Below are 15,885 nucleotides of genomic sequence, written 5' to 3' on the forward strand. Positions count from 1 at the left end.
TGAAAAAGCCTTGTGGGAAGGTTCGAATTGTTCAAGACCTGAGGAAAATAAACGAGATTGTGGTAAAATGTTGCCCCATAGTGCCAAATCCAGCAGTAATTATGTTTCAGGTTCCATGTGATACAGAGTGGTTCACAGTTGTGGACCTGTCTCAAGCGTTCTTTTCGGTTCCTCTTCATGAGGACAGCCAATTTCTTTTCAGTTTCAAATTCCTGGACAAGGTCTATAGTTGGTGCAGAATTCCTCAAGGGTTTTCTGAATCACCTTCCATCTTCAATCAGATATTGAAGAAGGATTTGGAATCCTTAGAATTGCCTTTTAGTTCGACCTTAGAACAATACATTGATGATTTGTTGATTGCGCCCAGAACAAAAGATGACTGCAGGTATGACACGATTGCCTTACTGAATCATTTGGGAAAGAATGGGCATAAAGTGTCCCCAAAGAAGCTGCAGTACTGTCAGAAAGAGGTGAAGTACTTGGGTCACCTGATTGAAAAGGGGTCAAGGAAAATCTCTAAAGAGAGAGTGACAGCCATACTACAGATGAATCCCCCGACAACAAAGAGAGATGTTAGGATGTTTTTGGGAATGGTGGGCTACTGTCGTCAGTGGATCCCCAACTTCTCGATCATTTCTAAACCTTTGGTGAGATTGACTGTCAAGGAAATTCAGGATGGCCTGGGTGCCATTCCCATGTCTGAGAAAGAGATGAAGGCATTCATGGAACTGAGGGAAAATATGTGCAGGGCACCTGGTTTAGGTATGCCTGATTACACAAAGCCATTTGTACTGTTTTGTCATGAACGTGATGCTTGTTCTTTGTCTGTCCTGACACAGGTCAATGGAGGTGCAAACCGCCCAGTAGCATATTTTTCAGCTACTTTGGACCAAGTCACAGCAGCCTTACCTGGTTGTTTGCGTGCAGTTGCAGCAGTTGATCAAAGCCTCACTCAGTGTGAAGGTATAGTGATGGGACATCCCTTAACAGTAATGGTCCCGCATTCAGTTGAAATCCTGTTGACCCGAACAAAAACTCAGCATATGACGAATGCACGTTTAACTAAATATGAAACAATTATATTGGGGTCACCTAATGTATCCATGAAAAGATGTACTGTATTGAACCCGGCAACTTTGCTTCCTCTTGAAAATGCAGACATTGATGATGCAGAGTAAGTGGAACATGATTGTCTTGAGGTAACAGATCTGTGCACCAAACCGAGACCTGACATTAAAGATACTCAATTGGAAGAAAATGATTACATTATCTTTGTTGATGGTTCATGCCTGAGAGACGCAGTAGGATTACTGAGGGCTGGATATTCCGTATGCACAATCACTGGTATCTTAGAAGCTTCCTGGCTCGAAAGAGTATATTCTTCTCAAGTGGCTGAGTTAATCGCTCTTACTAGGGCATGCCATGCAGCTGAGAACCTGAAAGTCACTATCTATACTGACAGCAGATACGGATTTGGAATTGTCCATGATTTTGGCCAGCTGTGGTCCCAGAGGGGTTTCATGACCTCTTCTGGTTCTCCAGTGAAAAATGGCGAGAAAATTAAGGATTTGTCGCACGCGATTCAGTTACCTCTTGAAATTGCCATGGTGAAATGCAATGCTCATGTTAAGTCACAAGACTTTGTGTCAATGGAAAATGGATATGCAGATCAAGTCGCAAGGTTTTGTGCATTGAACTGTATATCGTTTCAAGATCAGTGGGAATTGTTACCTGAAACTGAAAATGAAACATGCACAGGGTATGCATTAAGGGTGGTTGACACATTAGATGAGTTAAAGTCATTGCAGGGACGTGCTAGCAAAGAGGAGAAACGTTCCTGGCTGAAAATGCAATGCATGCAGATATCTGAAGATCTGTGGGTTTCAGAGGAGGGGAAAATGGTTTTGCCAAACTGTCTTTTGTCACAGTTTACGAGGTTTTACCGTGGTCAAGCACATGTTGGGAGAGACGAAATGATCAGGTTGTTCAAAATCGATTGGTTCAATCCGAAATTCAGGCAAGCTGCAGAGGTTATCTGTCACAGGTGCATCATCTGTCAGCAGATGAATGCAGGAAAAGGGGCCGTGGTGAATTTGAGCCACATTGGGAGAGCAGGAGGTCCATTTAGCAGAATGCAGATGGATTTTATCGAGATGCCTGTGTGTGGAGAACTGAGGTACGTGTTGGTGATTGTGTGTGTTTTCATTCACTGGATTGAAGCTTACCCTACATGGAGGAATGACAGTCTCACAGTAGCGAAGCTGCTGCCTAGGGAACTGTAGGAGGCTGGACTGGCTTGTAGTGAGTACCAAGGGGTACTTACACCTTGCACCAGGCCCAGTTATCCCTTATTAGTGTATAGGGTGTCTAGCAGCATAGGCTGATAGATAATGGTAGCTTAGCAGAGCAGCTTAGGCTGAACTAGGAGACGAGTGAAGCTCCTACAGTACCACTTAGTGTCATATGCACAATATTATAAGAAAACACAATACACAGATATACTAAAAATAAAGGTACTTTATTTTTATGACAATATGCCAAAAGTATCTTAGTGAGTACCCTCAGTATGAGGATAGCAAATATACACAAGATATATGTACACAATACCAAAATATGCAGTAATAGTATTAGAAAACAGTGCAAACAATGTATAGTTACAATAGGGTGCAATGGAGACACATAGGGATAGGGGTAACACAAACCATATACTCCAAAAGTGGAATGCGAACCACGAATGGACCCCAAACCTATGTGACCTTGTAGAGGGTCGCTGGTACTATTAGAAAATAGTAAGGGTTAGAAAAATAGCCCACCCCAAGACCCTGAAAAGTGAGTGCAAAGTGCACTAAAGTTCCCCAAAGGACATAGAAGTCGTGATAGGGGAATTCTGCAGGAAAGACACAAACCAACAATGCAACAACGATGGATTTCCAGTCGAGGGTACCTGTGGAACAAGGGGACCAAGTCCAAAAGTCACAAGCTAGTCGGAGATGGGCAGATGCCCAGGAAATGCCAGCTGTGGGTGCAAAGATGCTGCTACTGGACAGTAGAAGCGTAGGTTTCTGCAAGAATGACAAGGGCTAGAGACTTCTCCTTTAGAGGACGGATCCCTCACGCCGTGGAAAGTTGTGAAGAAGTGTTTTCCCACCGAAAGACCGCCAACAAGCCTTGCTAGCTGCAAATCGTGCTGTAAGGGTTTTTGGATGCTGCTGTGGCCCAGGAGAGACCAGGATGTCGCCAATTGCGTCAGGGGACAGAGGGGGCGTCGAGAAAGACAAAGAGCCCTCTCAGCAGCAGGCAGCACCCGCAGAAGTGCCAGAAACAGGCACTACAAGGATGCGTGAAACAGTGCTCACCCAAAGTCGCACAAAGGAGTCCCACGTCGCCAGAGAAAAACTTAGGAGGTCGTGCAATGCAGGTTAGAGTGCCGTGGACCCAGGCTGTACTGTGCACAAAGGATTTCCGCCGGAAGTGCACGGAGGCCGGAGTAGCTGCAAAAGTCGCGGTTCCCAGCAATGCAGTCTGGCGTGGGGAGGCAAGGACTTACCTCCACCAAACTTGGACTGAAGAGTCACTGGACTGTGGGAGTCACTTGGACAGAGTTGCTGGATTCAAGGGACCTCGCTCGTCGTGCTGAGAGGAGACCCAAGGTACCGGTGATGCAGTTCTTTGGTGCCTGCGGTTGCAGGGGGACGATTCCGTCGACCCACTGGAGATTTCTTCAGAGCTTCTAGTGCAGAGAGGAGGCAGACTAACCCCACAGCATGCACCACCAGGAAAGCAGTCGAGAAGGCGGCTGGATCAGCGTTACAGAGTTGCAGTAGTCGTCTTTGCTACTATGTTGCAGTTTTGCAGGCTTCCAGCGCGGTCAGCAGTTGATTCCTTGGCAGAAGGTGAAGAGAGAGATGCAGAGGAACTCGGTTGAGCTCTTGCATCCGTTATCTAAGGAAACCCAAGAAACAGAGACCCTAAATAGCCAGAAAAGAGGGTTTGGCTACCTAGGAGAGAGGATAGGCTAGCAACACCTGAAGGAGCCTATCAGAAGGAGTCTCTGACGTCACCTGATGGCACTGGCCACTCAGAGCAGGCCAGTGTGCCAGCAGCACCTCTGTTTCCAAGATGGCAGAGGTCTGGAGCACACTGGAGGAGCTCTGGGCACCTCCCAGGGGAGGTACAGGTCAGGGGAGTGGTCACTCCCCTTCCCTTTGTCCAGTTTCGCGCCAGAGCAGGGCTAAGGGGTCCCTGAACCGGTGTAGACTGGCTTATGCAGAAATGGGCACCATCTGTGCCCATGAAAGCATTTCCAGAGGCTGGGGGAGGCTACTCCTCCCCTGCCTTCACACCATTTTCCAAAGGGAGAGGGTGTAACACCCTCTCTCAGAGGAAGTCCTTTTTTCTGCCATCCTGGGCCAGGCCTGGCTGGACCCCAGGAGGGCAGATGCCTGTTGGAGGGGTTGGCAGCAGCAGCAGCTGCAGTGAAACCCCGGGAAAGGCAGTTTGGCAGTACCAGGGTCTGTGCTACAGACCACTGGGATCATGGGATTGTGCCAACTATGCCAGGATGGTATAGAGGGGGCAATTCCATGATCATAGACATGTTACATGGCCATATTCGGAGTTACCATTGTGAAGCTACATATAGGTAGTGACCTATATGTAGTGCACGCGTGTAATGGTGTCCCCGCACTCACAAAGTCCGGGGAATTGGCCCTGAACAATGTGGGGGCACCTTGGCTAGTGCCAGGGTGCCCACACACTAAGTAACTTAGCACCCAACCTTTACCAGGTAAAGGTTAGACATATAGGTGACTTATAAGTTACTTAAGTGCAGTGTAAAATGGCTGTGAAATAACGTGGACGTTATTTCACTCAGGCTGCTGTGGCAGGCCTGTGTAAGAATTGTCAGAGCTCCCTATGGGTGGCAAAAGAAATGCTGCAGCCCATAGGGATCTCCTGGAACCCCAATACCCTGGGTACCTCAGTACCATATACTAGGGAATTATAAGGGTGTTCCAGTAAGCCAATGTAAATTGGTAAAATTGGTCACTAGCCTGTTAGTGACAATTTGAAAGAAATGAGAGAGCATAACCACTGAGGTTCTAATTAGCAGAGCATCAGTGAGACAGTTAGTCATAACACAGGTAACACATTCAGGCATACTTATGAGCACTGGGGCCCTGACTAGCAGGGTCCCAGTGACACATACAACTAAAACAACATATATACAGTGAAAAATGGGGGTAACATGCCAGGCAAGATGGTACTTTCCTACAGGAACTGATACCACGTTTCGGGTTTCCGATCTCTTTAGAATCAGATAGGGGAAGACACTTCGACAATGAGGTGATTAAGCTCTTGTGTGCTGCATTTAACATTGAACAGAAGTTGCACTGTAGCTATCGCCCTGAAGCATCAGGACTAGTGGAACAGATGAATGGTACCTTGAAGTTGAGAATGGCAAAAATGTGTGCAGCTACAAATTTGAAATGGCCAGTTGCATTGCCTTTAGTGCTGATGTCGATGAGAAACACACCTGACAAGAAAACAGGACTATCTCCTCATGAGATTTTTATGGGCCGAGCTATGAGATTGCCCGCTGTGCCTGCAAATGCTCTTGTGAATATCACAGATGATATGGTGTTGGACTACTGCAAAGGTGTGGCTGATGTCGTCCGCTCTTTCTCTTACCAGGTGGAGGCTACCACATTGCAACCGATAAGTGATCCAGGTCACACCCTGAAAGCCGGTGACTGGGTTGTTGTTAAGAAACACGTGAGGAAGTCGTGTTTGGAGCCACGTTGGAAGGGGCCATATCAAGTAATAATGACAACTACTACAGCTGTGAAGTGTGCAGGTCTTCCAAATTGGATACATGCCAGTCACACGAAGAAGGTGACGTGCCCAACTGATGAGGAACTTGAATTGTCCAAAACAACAGCTGCAGAAAAGGAAGTCTCAGGGCTGGAGAGTAATCAAAGGGGAACTGAGACTGGAAGAGAGCCCGTTGAGGACGGCTTGGTCACTCAATCATTAAATGCAAACCAGCAGGGTGACAGTGAGCCTATCTCAAATGAGGCACCAGGAGAACCGACCCAAAGAGAGGTTCTCCCAGAAGCCGACGGATACGGGTTTGAAGTTGACCCCATAACTGACCCTGAAAGCGAAGGAGGTCAGGCAGAAGGAGGTCAAAGTGTTCTGACTCCTCCTGAGCCGCTTGCAGGTCCATCAAGAGAAAACACCATAGTACAAGAGGAGGGCACTGTTCAACATCCTGAAAGGCCAAGCAGAAAGAAAACACATAAAGGAGATAACTGGCCGGAGCCACAAGCTGGAGAGGAGAAAGTGATCCCTAACGAAACAATAGAGGAAGAAGTTGACACAACCAGGAAAGAAGATCTCAGTGAAGGAGAGTTGCAGGGTGACCGCAAACTGAAAAGAAAGAGAGTTGCAAACAGAAGGTACGCAGGTCCTGAACGGGCGTATGCAACATCAGCTGAATGGCAACAAGAATTCTTAGCATTTTGTTTTGATCGAGAGATTCCAGGTCAATACTACGGCAGCTGAATTCGACCTTAGAAAGAGACTGTGTTAAATTGAAATTGAATAAGCTGAAAAGCTGAGAGAAAAGAGATTGAAAAATTACCGGATGTGACACTGTTGATCTGAATTGACTCTGAAAAAACGATTATGACAAGCTGCTAACCTAATTTGACAAGGGTCCTGGAGTGAGTGAAACGCTGTAAATACCGCAGAGAGAGAGAGACTGTGCACAGAAGAAAAAAACAGAGCTTTTTATATCATCCTCAAGTTGATTGTTTGCTTTATCTTATTCTGCTCTCTGATTCTTTACAGATCATGGGTAACACTAGGGATAATAGTAATAAGGGTAGGACTCGTGCATGTTTGACTGTTGGTGTGGGAATTATGTGTGCGATAGTGATAATAGCTGTGATTGTGGGAATGCTATTGGTGGATAAGAAAGTGAATAACAATGCTTCAATTCCTGAGACTGCTACACTAACACCATGGGAGAAGTTTGAGCAGGATACGAAATACTTTCATGAGGGAACTAATTCAAAAAGGGAACAATCTACTAATGTCTTCTATCGCTTGCTGAATGAGTATGTTGATACAATGGATGCAAAGAATTGCTATGTGTGCACAAAGATTCCTTCGTCAGTACAAGAAGCAGTTACTTACCATAGTCTGCTGCTTACTTACGGGATAAGCTGTAGTTTGCTATTGACTAGATTCTATAATCAAGAACATGTTGAATACTTCTATTCTAATTTAGATGTAGTGTTTCTTTTGTGCCTGTAATCGAGTTCCTGAATAAATTAGCTAAAGAACATAGCATAAAAATAGTTAGGGGTTTCTTTGAACCGACACTGACATTTGGGACAGCTTATGCGCACCGCAATAATCTAACCTGCTTACTAACGCCTGTAGAGAAAAGCTTCTTAGATCACACTGATGATAGACGAAAGGCATTAAGGGAAAAGCTAGAAAAGGGATTAGAAAAGCGCACGTTCGCAAATGATTATGCTTACACTGCAGTAGGAACACAGGGTAAATTAGCTATAGATGCATTACACGTAGGAAAGCTTTGAATATATAGGCCAAAATCTGATCATGACACTTTATTTGTGGGAACGAGTGAGTGCAGGCATGTGTTTTTGTTTCAGAGTAAATGGACGTTCATGTTAAATGGACAGGATCCAGCGATCCCTGGGATCTATTATATACGTGGACTTAATACTTATTACCGTCTTCCAAAGGGATGGTATGGGACATGTTATTTGGGAATAGTTTTCCCAAAGATCCACCAAATTGATGACTTGAAGCAACTACCTAAAATGTCTGAAATACATCATACTAGACAAAAGAGAGAGACAGCGGCTGCTGTTTTAGGTGACATATTTGGAGCCATAATTCCTTCAGTGGGGGTTATCTTAAACTCCATAAAGATTCGAAAGTTGTCTACTATTGTGGATAACATGCTGACAAATTTCACAGGGGCTATACTCCTGATGGATACTGAACTTGCTGCGGAGAGGGCTATGACTCTTCAAAACCGGCTTGCTTTAGACATTCTTTTAGCAAAGAGCGGCGGAGTCTGTAAGATGCTTAATGAGCGCCATTGTTGTACATTTATTCCAGACAGTAGTCATAAGATTAGAAGTATGCTTACTAACCTAGCAAGAGACAGTACTGTTTTGAAGGAGCTGAAAGAACCTGGAGTTTGGGAAAATGTTGGGAAAGGGATTACTAAGTAGGGAATTGGTTTAGTGGTTTTTGGAATGGGGTACTTGCAAAAATAGTAGGGGGTATATTAATTGTTCTAACTTGTTTATTCGGACTATGGTTATCATGCAAAATTAGTAAAGGAATCAAGAGAAATTTGGCAAAATGCACTGAAAGAAAAGAGGAAAAGAAAATGGAGAAAATGATCAAAGAAATTTGGGAAAAATCACACAGGGAAAACAAAATTGAAATGCATTGCCTGAGAAAGTGAAAGGTTGTGAAGGGAAAGGTTTTGTGTGATTACAAGTGTCATCAGAGGAGGGACTGAGAAAGCGTAGCTTATATACTCAAGATTAACATGAAATGTTTATGAACTAATGCATAATAATGCCGCCTAGAAAATATATTAATGTATTTTTGCTAAACGCGTGCTTGAAAGGTGCCCACGGGGAGTGGCCGCCAATGTATACTATGACTAATGAAATTGATCAATAATGAACTAATGATGTAGAATTAATGTACTAATGTATTGTTTTACATAAATATTAAGGGTTACATGCTAAAGCTCTGCTAATAAATCATTAGACCTTAGTTAGCATGAGTCGAGGCCTAGCTGCTCGGTTTCATATTAAATGTGTTTTTCTAACGTACAGTGTGCTGACTTGCTGAAGGACATGAACTCATATTTTTCCTAAAGTTAGAAGATGAGTGTAACCGTAGTAGATCCGTTCTCATGAAATTCGACTTGCTCAAGGAAACATTCTTGCTGAATGAAACAGTTTAGACTAGTCGCAGGTACAAGGTCGCCTAAACCAGAACAGACAATGGAGCAACTGACTGAAGATGCGAAAGGGACCACGAGAGGATGAAATCATACCTGACATTCTACCCGCTGGAGACGTCAATCACAAGAACCAATAAATTACGTGAGAACTGTTATGGGGTGACAAATTTGATGAACTCATTGGAAACCCATTGGATGAAGATAGTGGGGTGCCGACCTCACCCAATTAAAATTTAGGGGACTGTACAACAGAAAAGGGATAAAAACCTATGAAACGGGGGAGCCATTAGGATTAGTTAGGGAGATGCCATTGCGAACTTTTGCTATGACCCAGACACTTTGTCACTCTACCTAGAGACTTTGTTGTTTGGTTCTTCAAACCATCCTTGCCCTTACCTTGCCCGTTTCCGTACTTAACCTCCTTATGAAGGAAGTGCCCTTTTATCCTTTTTACCCGAGCTATGCTGAATTCTTGGCCGATGGCGAATCAACTGATGTCCTGAGGACGAAGACTGAATCTGTATGCTGACCCAATATGGAGGGTAACTATATGACAATGAAATTGTAATTGTCTGTTTGCTTTCCCTTTCTAGGTACCAACTGCTTCTTTTGACAGAGACCTTAGTTAGATGTTTTCCAAATTGGTGTTGCTAAATTGTTTTGCATGAAGCCCAACATGCCAATGCTAATTCGAGGTTAGTTGAGACGTTCATTAAACAGACGCAAATAGACAAATGAATGAATCTATGCTTTGTTGAATGATGCAATAATTATACTCTGCTAAGGATAACCTATGCTGACGTCGTGCTATGTTCTAATATTCGTGATTTTTGCTTTGATGAAGTCTTATTCGAGTTGCCAAATTATGACAATGTTGATGAGCTTTTTGCTATAAAGATTAATAAACTTGCTATTAGAATTGCAATCAATAGGGAATAAATATCACAAAATCTTACTAAACTGGTGTGGTTATTCATGACTGAAAGGTCATGGTGGTTTCCGAGTCTTATTAATGTCATTGACAAAACTAAATTGTCTTGTTATGGTGAATATTGATGACGTTATTGACATATTGGTTGACATGTTGATTAGTTATCTCGTCCTAAGGTGTCTTCAATCGGGGTCGAAAGATTCATTGGCCTAAAACGAGTCCCAGAGTGAATAAATTAGCCAGAAAGGGACGCGTTAGCAGTTCTATTCACAATTGCAGCACTTCATGTGTATTTTTCTGTATATCATCTTTCTGTGCCCTTCTCCACCTAAATTCAACATGGCAGAACCTTTCTTCCTCTAGTCAGAGCTCCCTGTGCTCACCCATACGTGTGGCTATGACAATGGGCAAACCTTACCTGGTGGTTACTCAAAACCAATTTTGGGGCACCCCTCCCTTCCTTAGATTTAGAGCCAAGCAGACTAGAAGATAAAATGGAGTCAGGCGTAGGTTTGAGCTATATCTCCAGTAACAGGGTAGACATACTTTGAAACTTAGGAGGGGCCTGCCAGGCCATTCTGCTCAAGGATGGAAAACACCTCTCAACACTCACGCCTTTTCTCTACTGTCTAGCAGCAATCTACATTTCACCATAGGGGAGCAGTTTACCAGTCAGGTGACACTAGACAATGGCAGAAGGGCACATCTGGCTTCGACAGGACAATAACAACTTTATAAAAGTGTCATTTTCAAAAAAGTATCATAAAATCCGACTTTACCATTAAGTTGGATTTTCAAATACCAATAAAAATAGTAATTCAGTAATTTTTCTAGCTGCTCCCAAACCCAAATTAAGCATTATAAATTGTTATAATGTAACCAAGTGTTTGTCTCTGGGAGAGACAGCTTTGCTACAGTGAAAAACGTCTTTGGAGGTTTTTTCACTGTTTTTTACTGCAAGGACATGTACAACTTTAAATAATCATGTCCTTCTTTTCAAATGACATGCATTGTGCCCTTGGGGCATTTGGGGCCTGCCGTAGGTGTGAGTAATAAGTATTAAAAACTAAGGTTTAGGCTAGGAAAAATGTTAATTTTGCCAGGTCAAAATGGGGCCATAACTGCTGATACAAACTGCACTGGCAGACATATATACATAGTTTGCGGTGCTATTATAGTGGATGGCACAATGAGTGCTGCAGTCCACTAGTAGCATTTCATTTCTGCGACCTGCGTACATGTTACACCATATTCTAGGGAATTACAAGTACATTTAATCTGTCAATTGGGAATATGCCGATTTTATCATGTTTAAAAAAGGAAACACGTTAACTAAAGGTTAGCAGGAGTAAACTGTGCAAAGTTGTGTGGCAACAAAAACGGGCTCAGCGACTGAAGGCAAAAAATAAACATGGGGGAATACAGTGCAAACTATGGTCATTTCCTACAAACAGCATGCAAACAGGCAACTTCAGTTTGTTCCTGTAATTGCTTAGTCACATTGTAAATGCTTGCCTTTACCAGCAGCAAGAAAAAAGGGCAATAACTCTCTGGCTCACTTATCTTAAACATACATTTCTCTAGAAGCATAGTTATAATTCCTCACTTCATGGCATCCATATTAATGTTATAGTTTCGGGAGGAAGTTCTGTGTTGTGTGGCATTATTGTGGCATCATGCAGGGTTGAGGTGGTGATGCCGTGCTTGTTGATGGTGTAGTGGTTTCAGGGAGGTTGTTTAGTAATAATGGGTAATATATGTGGTGATAGTGTGGATGTAGGAGGTAATACGGAAATAATGTATGGCACTGCAATGCAACCACTATGGGTTATAGTGAAGTGGTGGGGATGGAAGTTCAGTGCTGGAGAGCAGTAGTTATGCTTGTCAAGTTAACCATTTTGGAACCAGGAACATTAGCTGATTTCAAAATTGCTCTTCCATACACGGAGAGGCTTTGAGTCAAACGTTTTCATTCTTTGCTCTGGGCAAATTTCATAACCATTTTGTTTCCACCTATCACAACATACAGCACGGGACAGTGGGGAAGCCATTTCAGCCCATGGCTCTCTCGCACTGTAAGTGGTGACATGTTCCTGAACAAGTGCATATCTGCATATAAAGCCGCGGCCTTTAGTGCCAGGGCTGAGGAGCCATTACATTACTTTTCCAATGTGTTTTTTTTCCATTCTTCGTTCGTCTTTTTAGTCATCGTTGTGTGTAAACTATATCTTCAGGTCACAGTAATTCAAAGTCAATAGTATGTTTTCTAGTCTCTAATAGGAAAAACATTCCTTCATGTGCATTAAAACTAAAGATGTTTCTATTTCTGTTCTAAGCACACCTGCCTTCTAAGAAGTGTCCTTGTTTAATATTTCATTTTTTTTTTATTGGAAACACGTATTGCCATATTAAAGCTACAGCATTCTGTAATGTTTTCTTCTTTTAGTTTTGTGGGATATACCTGCAATAAAAAATACGCAAAAATAAATAAATAACCACAGCACAAGCTTATCAAGCCCGGAGCACTGTTTGTTTATGTTTAGCAATGTTGTGAACATTTATTGTCCAACTATTACGGAAATTGACAGCAAAAAGTTTGCCCCTCTCATTTATCTTTGACAAAAACCTTTCCTTCCATCCACAAGTTAGACGGGGGTGATAAAAATTGTGTTGCACCAGCTATGCACATGCAGCTCCCCAGCAAAACGAAGCTCATCCATGCAGCAGTAACCTCCTGTCTGTTCTCCTGCAACAGCCAGGGCCGGACTAGGGAACGAAAAGCAGTCCTTGCAAAAATGCTCAAAGCAGCTCGCTCCCTTTGTCTCCTCGCTCCTTCCATCCATCCTTCTCTGCCCTCTTTTCTCCCTCGCTGATCGCTTTCTCCCTACCTTCCCCATTCCTCCCTCTCTTCCAGATCAGAATTCAAGACCCATAAGGAAGTGAGAGATTTTACCCTAGAGTGCTACGATTATTCTTCGCAGCTTTCCAGTATCTCATTGCTTTAACAAGGATGCTAGGGGCCCCAGTGCATGTATTGTATCACAGGGACAACCCTATATGCCCGCCATGACCAGGGTAAAGATTAGGGGGCATATTTAGGGGCATATTTATACTCTGTTTGCGCCGGAATTGCGTCGTTTTTTTTTTACGCAATTCCGACGCAAACTAACTCCATATTTATACTTTGGCGTTAGACGCGTCTAGCGCCAAAGTCCATGGAGTTTGCGTCATTTTTTAGCGTGGACACCTACTTTGCGTTAATTATATGCAAGGTAGGCGTTCCCGTCTAAAAAATCGACTCCGAGGCATGTGCGCCGTATTTACACTCCCAGGCAAAATTCACGCCCGGGAGTGGGCGGGTCAAAAAAAATGACGTACGGCCGCTTTTGCGACGTTTTTTAGCGCCTGGAAAAGGCAGGCGTTAAGGGACCTGTGGGCTCGGAAGGAGCCCAGAGGTGCCCTCCCATGCCCCCAGGGACACCCCCTGTCACCCTTGCCCACCCCAGGAGGACACCCAAGGATGGAGGGACCCATCCCTGGAAACGTAAGGTAAGTTCAGGTAGGTATTTTTTTTTTTTTTGGGTGGCATAGGGGGGCCTGATTTGTGCCCCCCTACATGCCACTATGCCCAATGACCATGCCCAGGGGACAGAAGTCCCCTGGGCATGGCCATTGGGCAAGGGGGCATGACTCCTGTCTTTGCTAAGACAGGAGTCATTTCTATGGGGGTTGGGCGTCGAAAAAAGTGGCGCAAATCGGGTTGAGGCGAAAAATTTGCCTCAGCCTGACTTGCCTCATTTTTTGGCGCCCAAGCTCCATATCCCCCTACGCCGGCGCTGCCTGGTGTACGTCGTTTTTTTTCACGCACACCAGGCAGCGCCGCCGGCTAACGCCGGTTAACGTCATTGATTAAATACGGCGCCCGCATGGCGCTTCAGAATGGCGTTAGCCGGCGCTAATTTTTTGGCCCTTATACTCTGTTTGCGCCGGAATTGCGTCGTTTTTTTTTTACGCAATTCCGACGCAAAACTAACTCCATATTTATACTTTGGCGTTAGACTCGTCTAGCGCCAAAGTCCATGGAGTTTGCGTAATTTCTTAGCGTGGACACCTACTTTGCGTTAATTATATGCAAGGTAGGCGTTCCCGTCTAAAAAATCGACTCCGAGGCATGTGCGCCGTATTTACACTCCTGGGCAAAATTCACGCCCGGGAGTGGGCGGGTCAAAAAAAATGACGTACGGCCGCTTTTGCGCCGTTTTTTAGTGCCTGGAAAAGGCAGGCGTTAAGGGACCTGTGGGCTCGGAAGGAGCCCAGAGGTGCCCTCCCATGCCCCCAGGGACACCCCCTGTCATCCTTGCCCACCCCAGGAGGACACCCAAGGATGGAGGGACCCATCCCTGGAAACGTAAGGTAAGTTCAGGTAGGTATTTTTTATTTTTTTGGGGTGGCATAGGGGGGCCTGATTTGTGCCCCCCTACATGCCACTATGCCCAATGACCATGCCCAGGGGACGGAAGTCCCCTGGGCATGGCCATTGGACAAGGGGGCATGACTCCTGTCTTTGCTAAGACAGGAGTCATTTCTATGGGTGTTGGGCGTCGAAAAAAGTGGCGCAAATCGGGTTGAGGCGAAAAATTTGCCTCAGCCTGACTTGCCCCATTTTTTGGCGCCCAAGCTCCATATCCCCCTACGCCGGCGCTACCTGGTGTACGTCGTTTTTTTTCACGCACACCAGGCAGCGCCGGCGGCTAACGCCGGCCAACGCCGGCTAACGTCATTGATTAAATACGGCGCCCGCATGGCGCTTCAGAATGGCATTAGCCGGCGCTAATTTTTTTGACGCAAAACTGCATTAGCGCAGTTTTGCGTCAAAAAGTATAAATATGGCCCTAGATATATTTACAGAGTCCAAAGTGAGTCTCTTTTAATGAAAAGGTCCCCCTGTATCTATCCCGGGAAACCAACAAAGAATGCATTATTCAAACAACCTAGCGGTATTCACACTTGGGCTGTATATACAAAGAACATAGCCAGACTGAGAAGAAGGTTTCTGTTGCTATTCTATATTCCTCTTCAATATACATATAAAAATCAGTGCAACAAATATCATAAAAGTACAGATGATGCAGTGCTCAAGTGTACTCATGGTAGGAATTCTAAAGGTAGACAGGGTTTGTAGACTCCCCTGGGAGGAACCGAGAAATTAGCCAAAATATAGCTACATTTGGGTTGTTTTGGGGAAAATACGAAAAAGTGCTGCAGAAGAAAGTGTCTCTATTTTTCCTGCAAATTGCATCAACAAAAGGTTTCTGGTGCTAAATTCACCATCTTTCCAGCTTCCAGTAACAGACAGACTTGATTCAGAAAACCAATTTTTCTAACACAGTTTTGACATTTTACTGGGAGATAGTCCATTTTCCATATTTTCTGTGCTTTCAACCTCCTCCCAGTTTGTGGTGGAAACGGGTATGAAACCGATAGTGGATCCTGGAAAGCTATTCATTTCTGAAAACTAGATAAAATTCTGAATTCAGCAAAGGGTCATTTGTGTAGCTCATTCAAGGTTTTTTTAAAGAAAGCAAGAGTTGAAATGAAACAAACATTGAAAATTTGTAGGAAAAAATTGGCACTTGTGACAACAATTTCATATGTAACTTCTCATCACAACAGCTGATTCACAAGAGCTATACACCATTACATCTGCTGGTTGTGGGGATTCATAGGGTTTGTGGGTTTTCCAAGAACTCGAGGTACCCAGAGCCAATAACTAAGCTGTATCTTGAAATGGTTTTTCATTGTGTACCGTGCATAGAGCAATTAATATGGTAAAACATAAATTGTAAAATGTAGGTAAAAAGGAAACCTATGTATTTCTGAAATGGGCACCAGACATGGAGTTTAGAAGCAGGGGTTATTTGCACAT

This window comes from Pleurodeles waltl, chromosome 1_2 (genome assembly GCF_031143425.1).
Source record: "Pleurodeles waltl isolate 20211129_DDA chromosome 1_2, aPleWal1.hap1.20221129, whole genome shotgun sequence".
Taxonomy (NCBI): domain Eukaryota; kingdom Metazoa; phylum Chordata; class Amphibia; order Caudata; family Salamandridae; genus Pleurodeles; species Pleurodeles waltl.